Below are 11,817 nucleotides of genomic sequence, written 5' to 3'. Positions count from 1 at the left end.
AAGCCAGTGTAAAGCAAACTACGCTTATCTGGCTGGTCACCCTGATATGACACTGCATTTTTTATTGCTGTTTAATTAGGGGTACAAATTTACTGACAAAGAAAACTGACAAGAAAAAGAAAATGAAAGAACACTTCTAAATTCCACAAATGTCTCTTTTTCCTGACCAACACTCAGAGAGACATTAAACTTGAAGTTAAAAGCAGAAAATGAGAGAATATGTAAATCTGAGGAGTTGAAACAAGAGAAATGTTTCCTTTTTTTGCCTATTAATAATAATAAGTTATGAAAATACTTGCAAGTTAATTAGATATCAGTCTAATATTCAAGTAAACCAAATATCATTTTAATAGTTTTCAACCATTTTTGTTAGTGTCTGAATTAATTGAATTTATTCAGATTTTAATTGTATTTCATGTATTGTGCTTAACAATACCAATAGATCAATAGAGAGGCAAGAATGAATGAACAGAAAATTAATCTGCTGATTGGTTTCCTTACTTACATTCTGCTAAACCTGACATGAGCTGAAACTTAAACTGTTGCAGTATTATACAGACGTCAAGCTCCTGAGTTAGCCTGCTGTTTGTGAACTCTTTTTGTTTCCCAACTAAAGACTTCTCATCCGTTTTGCCTTAACAACTGGCATTTTTGTGTCTAATTTATTCTTTTTTTTAAGGTATTACAGTGTGTATACTGAAAACAGAGCCAGTTTACAGTAGGCACACATTCCTCGCCACCCCCCTTTATCTCTGAAGTTTCATTCCAATAATCACTGAAATAATCTTAGTCATGCCGGCTCTCGTCTTTGACTCTGACAGGCTGAGTCGTGTTCAAAGATGTGTTAGAATAACTACATAAACAATCACGGTGCTTCTTCTTGTAATGTGTGTGTTGGTGTGCCTGTATTTAACAAAATAAAATGACCAAAGACTATAACATAAGTTCACTGCTACTTATTCCATTGTTGCTCCTCACCATGACTTTTTTTTTAATGACATTGCATGTTTTGAAATATAACCCACCATTTATTTATTTTTATTCTTCCTGTTCTTTACTCTTCCCTCTTGTTCTGGCAATAAATTGAGACTTCAAGCAAAACACACTTATCCAACAAAAGGGTTTTCCAAGAGTGGTAACATGCTATGACCCATGAAGTGCATATAAGCCTTTCGGTCTCTCTACCTCACGGAACACACACACACACACACAAACATCTGTGTGCAAACAACACATATGGCAACATCTGCATGTGATGAAATGGTCAGCACTCCAGTAAAACTGGATGAGACTTTAAAGACATTCCTCCATTTTACGGCTAGGTGAGAGAGGGACGGCCGGAGGTAATGAGGAGGCAAACGGCTCAAGTGTCATCGGCACAACACCACCTTCTTGATTTCTATCACAGCTTTCGGGCGGGGGCAAACAAACAGCAACAGTCAACACAAAGCTGAGGTAATTGACATTCCTTATGAGGTGGAACATAATCCCCAATAGGTTTGTATTTATGCTCTTTTGTGTGTTTGTATGCATAGTCCGTGCAGTCCCTCGGTGCAGTATAGAAATCATGTTATCAGTCAAAAGGCTCACTAGATGTCCAGTATGACCAGTTAAAGAAAATTCCTTTAGCTGCACCAAGTGGGAATACATGATTTAAAGTTTGGTTATTTAGCACAGCTTTGTCAGTGCATTACTATACCCAGCTGTTCAATTATATAAAATGCAATCATTTTCCAACAATAATTTTGTGAAGCGATGGGGATGTGGAAGAAGCAAAAAAGAAGCCTATATAAGTTATCCTGCACAGAACACCAGCAAGAATGAAAAAAGGTTTAGCTGCATGAAGACAGCCGTTACCTCATGCTTGCAATGACAGCCTGCTCTCACTCTCGTCTCGTCACACACAGACAGGTTAGGACCAATAAATTGCACTGGACACTCTTTTAGCGTCATTTTTCATCAAACGTCTCTGAACTGCTGAAATAATCTTACTGAAACTAGGGAAATGTTCTCTGCTGCTGTCATCATTGTCACAGGAAGTAGTCTGTTGCAAATATGGAAGTTGGCTACCCTTGGAAAAACCCTTCTATTTATTCTAATGGTCATCCAAGCATGTCTTTACTGATATATATAGAGGAGTCAGAGCTTGTCATAAAGGGTACAGGGGAGGTGATCAAGTGTTGTTTTTATGGGGGAAAGTGCTAAGGGCCAACCACATTTTAGTGAGACTGAAGTCTAGACTTAGGCTGCAAAACAAGCCGCAATCATCACCTCTCCACCACCGCGCTTGGCGGTTGTTGCGAGGTGTTTGTGTTGATATCTCCACTTTGGTCTTGACATTGTTCCTGAACTCTTGAGGTTTGTTCAGCTCCAACCTTTCAAACCTAAGCTGCATTTTTAGAGGGATGCAAATGCTTCCAAACAAACCACATTTTAAATGCTAGCTAAGGCCTTTAGAGTATGAGATGTAGGTCTTGGACTTTTTGCAATTTCTCCGAGCATTGCACAGTTGGGGGTTGAATCAGATGAAGTATCTGCTCCTGGGAAGATTGTAGCATTTTGTTAACACACACCTCGATGCTTTAGACCAGCAAACAGTCAAAAGTTACGCTTTTGCAAAGGTGGTCATACTCGCTGATGATCACTTAATCAGGTGCATTTGAGTAAAAGCACCTGTCTGCTACTTACCCTCTAAATTCTTATGGAAGCAGTAAGGGTGTCTTGTGAAAACCTTCTTTTTTGCATGGCTGTATTCGAGGTACGTTTTGTGTGGCATTATTAGAGAACTTACAGGATAGCAGAAAGTAACAAAACAAGAACCAAAGCAAGTGCATACAAATACTTTAGAGTTTTTCTTTAAGTCTGAGGTATGTACACTACTAAATATATCACTTAATATAAACTGTCTCTGTTCTCCTATAGTTTGTGATTTTCTCTTTTCATTTTAAGTAGCCTCTCTATATTCTTCTTTTCTTTCTTCTATTTTCTTCCTGCGTCCTGCCCATCTTGAGCTTGGTTCTGCTGGAGATCTGTTCCACCCCTGCCAAATGCATGTTCATGGGGATCCTCTGTAAAAAACAAAAAAAGAACTATTTTTTGAGCTGACTGATGCAAAAATTGTAGAAAGTTGCAGTAACTGTGTAGCTATATCCTGTTCATATCTTACAATTTTGTTAGTAGCAATCTAGAAGAAAGAATAATTAATCTGTGGGACTTATCACTAAACTGTTCTTAACAAAACTATTTTCAACAAAACTATTGATCATGCTCAATCAATAAAGCAGATGTCAATAATGGATTAATTTGAATACAGATTGCACTCATGGGATCCACTGTTAAATAAAGCATTTATATTCACATGAAAATTCTTAGGATGTGTTGTAGCGCACTTAGAAACAGATGAAATAAATAAAACTAAAAACACTGACAGATTGACAGCTCTCTGTTGTGCCACATTCCTCTTGCGTTGAGTCATGCCATGCTGCAGATCAGACACCACCTTCCCGGCTGCCTCTCAGTGAGTGGGTAATCTGGAGTGTCACACACCCTCTCCAATCCCAGGCCAAGCTATCCAAACAGTTCTGGTGAGCAGGGGGAGGAAATTGAATTTCCCCCCTCAAAGACAGGCCTCCAAATCCCCATCAACAGGAGCTTAGGGAGCCTGCAGTCCATCAAGTTTCATCTGCTACGGTGGTCCAGCCAATCAGGTTTCTCCTTTTTTGCACACATGCAAACATCGGCGGATGCACACACAAAAACTAACACGCTCACACACGCATGCACAGAGGCACTTGTGTCACATGCACAAATAGAAACATATACACACAATCAAACAAACGCAAACTTGCACACACACACGCACAATCCTACCCCTCCTCACAGCACCAGCATTAGGATCAACAATCAACAATCTGAGGCATTGTGGAGCCTGTGATCCTGTGACCTTTGACCTGTGGAGTTAACCCTAGAGCAGGCAGTGCTGAGAGGTGAACCAGGCAGCTCATTGAAGGGAGGGGAAGTTCCCATGAGAACAGGAACAGGGGCGGTTCAGTGATCCAAGACCCTGACGATGATGGCGAAGAAGGGCTTGAAGTGGACTTCAGTGTTCTGACATGCCGGTGGGCTTGGCTGGGGCGTAAGATGTTCAACACGGAAAAACCTCAGAAAATGTGGCTAAGATTGTTATGCAAACACAATCCCCTCAAACTGCTCTGGGGGTGTCTGGCATTATTTTTCTGCCGGATTAATGTTACTCGTAATCAAACGTTCTTAAGTAAAGCAAAGCAGATACTAATGTAAAATGAGAACAAACTTCAACCAAAACTCCTTGTGCCTGATTTAAACCCCCCCCACACACACACACCCTCCACCCCTCCCTTTTCATTACTGTGTTGACAGTCTAACACACAACAGCTGCTCCCACCAGCACCAGCATCTTCTCTAGAGTAAAGCTCCAGCTGCAACACCTCTTTCTGGGCATCCAGGTCAGCAATCCAACTCCCCGCTGGAGAGAAGAGGGCCTTGCATGTAAGGGGCCAAAATGGCCTTTCAGTAAATTGAAACAATTAATTACTGGATAAATTACTGGATAGCAATTTGGTGACAAAAGATTCAAATTCACAACATATCAATACAATTTTTATTTTATTTTATTTTTTAACAATAGCTGTCTTGATATCAGCAGATTGGCAGGTACATCTGTATCTGAAGCTCACATGACCATGTCATAGTTAAGTTACAAAAATGACACTAAATAACTCTATAACATATAGCCAAATGTTGAAAACCTTCTGGTCTTCAATGAGGAAAGGTCCCTTACAGTTTTATCCCACTACATTCAGAAATTTCTAGAAATTAAGCAACCGTTCATATTAGCTTCAAACAAGCGATACTCTAAACGCTAACCTAAATGTGCTGCTTCCAGCAGCTGTTTTTAAAAAAGAACACTTTCAGAAATTGAAAGGTAATTATGGCGTTTGAAGTCTCCATTAACAGTTTGATTATCTTGCTTGCTGTGTTTAATGTATTAACTTGCTGATTGCTCATTACTGCTTCATTTAACACTGACTGGTTCCAACAATGAGAAAAGGTGATGTGAATCATTTAGTAAAACAATGCTCATTTGCTAGGTGACTACATGAATATGAATGCTAGACCCCCTTATTTATTTAATCTGTTTATTTGTCTCTATAGGGACAATATTTAATTTGGCTACTTCCAGGTTGGACTATTTTAAGTCCATATGATGATGCAATACTTTCAGTTAGTGTAATATGCAGCAGCAAAAGTACTAAATGCCTTTTGTCTAAGTGTCTCTTAAATTCTAAATTCCTATTTAAACACTTCTCCTCACATACAAAGTCCAGAGTCCTGATGCGACCCCATCGTATCTAAAATACATCAGAGCACTCTTTTATCTAAATATAGCACTTTGTTCTCGGAGATTCCTAGACTACCTAAAAGTAGAATGGGAGGCAGAGTCTTCAGCTGTTAGTTCCTCTCCTGTTGAACCAGGTTCCAAGTTGGGTTCAGCAGACAGACACCGCCTCTAATTTTAGGCTTAAAACGTTCCTCTCTGAAAAAGGCAGGTTTTGAATATGGTGACATTAGGACGGGATCAGCTGATCCTAGAGCAAATCTTGGTTGCACTGCAATAGACTCATGCTGCTGGGGGTTTTCTGTGATGGACTGAGCACTTCTTCACTCAGCTCTTTTCATTACTGATGCCTTTACATGCCACTATTAATGGTGATTATCTACAATTTCTCCCATAGTTTTCCTTTTTCTATTTTTATTGTTGGTGGCCTCTCTATGTTCCTCTTTTTATTCTTCTCTTTCCTCTTAAGCCCAAACTGGCCACGGCGGTTTCCTGCCCCCTCTTGAGCCTGGATCTGATGGAGACTCTCTCGACCACTGCAGGGTTAGCTGGCACCAAAAACTTTAGAAGATTCTGTGTAGTTATATCTGTTTTATTTGTTACAGTTTTGATAGTAGCAGTTTGACTTATAGAAGACAAAAGAGGCTCCTGGATACTGAATGACCACATCAACAACTCAAACAAGTTCAAAGACTGACAAAAATCATGGAAATCCATTCAAACAGGCTGCAGATTGGCGAAAACTGCAATAAAAGGCCTCAGCTTTTTTGATCACGTCCTATACGATCCTGTGTAACACACGCGCAAACACAGACACACTTTCTAACAGTGGGCTATATCCTGTTAGGCGGTCCTCCAGCAACTTCCAAACAATGTATCTTTTAGATAAGGATCTGATCGCTGTGTGTGTTGAGTGTGTGGGTGTGTATGTATCCGTGTGTGCGTGCGATGCTGGCTATAACCGGCAGTATTCATGCTGCACCGGGCTCTCAACATTTCTACAGCTGTCGCCTCTTGTACTCTCTGACCTCCACCAACAGGTCCTGAGGCCATAAGTCCTCATGGCAGCTACTCAAACTCTCCACTCTGTGAGTGGATCTGCAGAGCCAAGGACAAGTTCTTCAACAGCAGGACGCGTAGAAGCATTTCACACTCTAAACAAATGTGTGGATAAACACGGGCATAGATATAGTACGTGAACACATGCACTGAATAGAATCCACAAAACAACAAAAACAAATGGGATAGAGTTACTTGGCAGCAATTTATCAAAGCAAAACAGGAAATCCTTTTATTCAAGCAAACAAATAGATCTGCAGGAGCGTCTATATTCTAGCAGTTGGTTGTGCTGCGCCAACAGCTGTCCGAGTCTATATGCTGTCTGAAGACAGTGTAACATTACCTGAAACAAGCTGAACTATTTCCAAATACTCAGTGATTAGGCACACACTGCCCTGCCTTGAAAACATCTAACTTCATCTAGCCTAAACCACTCAAGAGTCACAAACGTTCACCTCTTTATGAACAGGTGGGATTCATTAGTCTGAAATGAATGATTTATGGCAAGTTTGCACAGTTAAAAGAATCTGGATAATTAGACTGAAAAACAAGATAAATCTGTTTTGAGCAAGGATCCAAAATTGCTCTTCTACGAGGCCAATTGTTTCTGCAGTTGACACAAAAACGTAAAAAAGAAAAGTCAGAAAGTTTGTAGTTTTGCAAAGGCATCTGCCATTTTTTCTCTCTGCTGTATTCTTATTTTTAAGACTTTTCTCTGAGGTGTTTCTGTTTCAAGGGAATTGTAAATTTTCAAATTTATTTATAATGAAAGAAAAATGATCTGAACATTTGATTGTAACACCACATCAAGACTTTTGTTACACACAATTAAATCCATGGACAGAAACACATTAATCTAGCCCTGCCACCAGTGAACTAAATATCCACTTCCCTTCCACACACTCAAAAGTCTTCATTTGTTCCATAATGGCCAACGGGCAGTTTTCTGGGGGCCTCAGATGGATAGACCCTCTCTCTGTCGACCCATTGCTAGTCACATGAGCCTCATGAGTGTGCACATCTCCCCCCAGAACAAGGCAGACATAGTGTGTTATCCATCACCGATGGCATTCATATCTCCCAGCTTCAAGCGCACATTGAGAGTAAATCTTCACTATTGGAATCATGTGCAAAGAGATAAGTGCCAAAGCCAAATGGCACAATGGGAAATGATGGGGGGCTCTTGAACAAGAGCACATCCAGTTCTTCTTCCATTGCAGCAGGGGTCAACTTAAGTAAAAGGAAAACCTTCTCAGGAAAGGATCATCAACATTAGCACAGATGCTCTTCTGTTCTCTCTCTCTTTGCTCCCACCGGAAGCCTCTCTCCCATATACACATGCAGACACATTTCTCTGTCAATCTGTGATGGATGTCCACTTCACAAATGTGAGCAGATGAAGTCTGGGGATTCCCGTTTCCCAGGGGCCATTGGGTGGCTTTGGCGGGAGAGAGGACCTCTGTTATGTAAACATAACAGGCTGCACTTCCTGCTTGGTCAGAAAAAGGGGAGAGGGAGTGAGCGTGAGCAATGCTTTATGTTATTTCTGAGACAAAACACGGATCATGGAGGAGGACGAGGGAGGAGCAGGACTTGGAGGAACGGGGGTGGCAGAGGAAGAGCCCTTTCCCTCTCAGCTGCACCTCCACTTCCTGTGTGGGGAGGAAGTCCCTTGTTGGATGCACACTGATCTCATTCTAGGTTGAGAGGAGCTTCCGCCCTGGCGAGGAGTGGCTCTTTGAACCGCCAACTAAAGAAGGAAAATTGAGAAGTAAGGTGCATGCACGCACATATCCCTCTACTGATTATCACAGTGGAAACCCTCCCCCCACCCCACCCCCGCGCGCACACACACACACACACACACACACACACACACACACACACAGCCAGCCAGTCCGACAGGAAATAGTGCTGCTTGGAACAAACAAGCACTTCCTGTGTGTACTGGGACCTATTCACAGAGAGAGGCCAATCAAAATCCAATGTTTTGTCCACAGCATCATTACCACCATCATTCAGGGGACATTACTTCTCATTTGCTAATAGCTACATGGCCTTATTGATGCTTACACTGCCCCTAAACCCCAAACACCAAAAGCAACCCACTCTCTGATGACCCATGTTTGGACTTGTTCCATGCGGAAGTCCGCTTTTCCTTTAAAAGTTAGCCACTAATTGAAATACATTAGCCTTTAATTGCCTCTTTTTTCCTTTCACCCATCATGCTGACAGGCGGCCCAATATTTAAGTTTGCCTCTAATTTGTTGTAGAAATACCACGGCAGCAAGGCAATGTGGCTCAAGGGGCTTTTGAGTTGTTAGTTTACAGTACCATTACATTGAGAGATGGCAGGAACAGAACAGCCATTATATTCCTAGTTCACTGTGCGGTCAGCACTGCGTCTAACGACGGGAACGTGCTGGGCTGCTGAATTGCTGTAGTTTAAGTCTCAATTAATGCTAAATTATGAAGAACACCACATGATGGTGGCATGTTGTTCATCCATGAGAGCGGCTCAGGCAAAATAAAACACAGCTCCTCATGATGTTACATAATACTCATAAGATTTTAAATTTGGAACTTTTCGAATTTGTCCGTCTCCGTTTTCATATCTTTTGTTGCTGTTGTGTATCATTTACATAATGCTATTTGCTTTCTCCTAAATATTTTTATTCCTGGTGGTTTAGGCCAGATGACTGTTGTGATAGTATGGTTTAATGCCACAGCAAACACTGCTTCTGCAGCCATGTAATTAATACAACAGGAGGGTAAATGGTGTTTCCGAATCCCTCTTTTTGAAGTTTAGCACTGTGGCCATCACATCTTGTTATTTTTGCAGCCAGAAGTGACCATACACAGGCCACACAGACCCATGCTAATTATTCCTAAGTGACCTACAAAAAAATACTTCAATTTCACTCACAAAAAACCTTAACAAAGACCTCTTCGGAAACGCTGAGCATAGTTAACCACATAGGAAGAGGGGGAGTTCAGTGACTAAAATTAGCTGAGGTGAGGCACAGCATTAGCTAGCAGCTACAGCTGCCAGTTTCATATACAACCATCACTCAAAGTGGCCTCACCGTAACCTTAAGCCTGAGTACAATTTAAAGTGTGAGTTTTAAAAAACAAACAACATTAAAAAACGGTGCAAAAAATGTAATGAAAACCTAAAAGACTGTGTTTTAATTTTCTGATGTCCTTACCTCACAATATAAAGCGCCTTGAGCTGACTGTCGTTTAGTTTTGGTGCTATATAAATAAAATGTAATGACTTGGGTGTACAAATATTTTTGTAGTGGAAAAAGACCTAAAACTACAAACTCCCCACGCCCCATCGATTCTATTTGATTCTGTCAAGTTTCATGTGATAGCTTGGACAACATATCGTCATAAACCAAACGTCTACACATCCACACTCTCTCTAAATTATTGATTCACTTTTCAAACAAATGATACCTGCGATAAGACTTCGCTGTTTGCCTCCAAGCCTCCTCTTTTTTTCTTTCTGCCTGTCCTTCTTCTTTGTTTTCTCTTTGTCTGTGTATGTTTAGACCAGGAAGCAGCCTTCTTATCTGAGCACACAACCCCAGTGAACAGCGGGGCAGCCTGTGGAAGCTCAACTCTGGGTAAACTTTGCCTTAACTTTGAAGCTGGCCATGTGAGTGCATGTCCTCAGGGCTGCCTGGAGCACTCAGCACCGGTGACTCTCCAAAGAGGAGGTCAATGGGACAGGTAAACAGGAAGTGCCAGCGTGGTGATTGACAGCCTGTTTAGACACAAAGAGATGGATACTCTGGGAATGCTAAGTCACAGACAAACGAGCACTCACTAGATGCAGCAGGGCACAAGGCTGCTTTCTTGTTCTCTTAATTAACTACAAAAGAGCTTTCATTTTATGTTTTTTATGTTTATTTTCATATCTTGGGCCTAAATTTTGTGATTTGTGGCAGTCTTTTCCATCGGGCCAGTAACTCTGTAACTTTAGGAATGAGATTTGTGACATTTTTCTACCTATCCACCTTGACCTTTCATGTCCTTGCATTTGATTGCATTATATATTTGCCTAACCCTGATCTTGGTTGTTCAAAAGTGGGCTGTAACATAAAACAACTAGTATACACTATTGGGGATTTCTTTCCCAAAGGCAAGCTGTTTGTTTCTGACATAACACTGGTTTCTTTTCTGACCCCATAAAAGAGGAAGTTGTTGTCTTTTTCCCACAATTCATATTCTAAATAAGGTCAAAATATTGAACTAATGGCTTAAGGGATAAGGGATCTCTCCATCTTTTTAGCCACATACTTTTTCTTGCGTCTTTACACTCAGAATGAGGCATGTTTTAGTTCATTTTAAGTCTGAAAACCTTTTGTAGGGTTTTAGCTTTTGGAGTAATTACAAGATTTATGAGCTGCAGCAACACATTCTGCAAAGAAGGTTGAAATAAGGTCTAACAAAGACGTATACTCAACATGACAACACTTTTTAGGTGTTTTTGAAAATAACAGGAGAGGGGACTGAAGAGGACGAAAGATTAAAAAAAAAAAGATAAAAGACGCACGCATACATGTTTCTTGTAAAGCTTGCAGCAGATATGACATTACAGTGGCAGACACACCTGTCCCATCTTTAAACAAATTAATGTGAAGTATAAAACCAGAATACTAAAGCCCTCATGGGTGATGATGACAGGAGGTAGCATATGCATCTATGCCATATAGATTGCTGAGGTATGCTTGCAAAATTGCATTTGGAATATATCAAAATTAACTGGATCAAATATAAAATTGTGGTGATCGTGGCTCAAGAGTTGGCCGTTCGCCTTGTAATCGGAAGGTTGCCGGTTCGAGCCCCTGCTTGGACAGTCTCGGTCCTCGGGCAAGACACTTCACCTACTGCCTAGTGGTGATGGCCAGAGGGGCCGATGGCGCGATATGGCAGCCTCGCTTCTGTCAGTCTGTCCCAGGGCAGCTGTGGCTACAACTGTAGCTTGCCTCCACCAGTGTGTGAATGAACAGTGGAATTGTACAGTGCTTTGAGGGTCTTGAAAAGTGCTATATAAATGCAATCCATTATTATTATAAAATTGTGACACTTTGAGGTGTGAAAAGGGATCCAGTCTCCTGCATTCCCACCCTGACCATTCCCATGCAGCGATGCTGAGGGTGCTTGCAGGCTAGCAACAACCTGGGTGGCAGACTGAGGTCTGGCACTGCAGCTTGCTCACGCTAATCACGTTGATTGTTGCGATTACAGACCATTTCCCCTCCTAGTGTCATGCTGCAACTTACTGACCTGGATCTAACAGGAAGTCCTGCTCGCCATAGGCAATCTGTCTTCCTGTTCTCCTCCATCCAAGTCCTCACCACCCACCCATC

Source organism: Rhamphochromis longiceps, linkage group LG15 (genome assembly GCF_057381845.1).
Source record: "Rhamphochromis longiceps isolate RC_006_pf linkage group LG15, R_longiceps_female_GT1.1, whole genome shotgun sequence".
Taxonomy (NCBI): domain Eukaryota; kingdom Metazoa; phylum Chordata; class Actinopteri; order Cichliformes; family Cichlidae; genus Rhamphochromis; species Rhamphochromis longiceps.
This window is presented reverse-complemented; position numbering follows the sequence as displayed.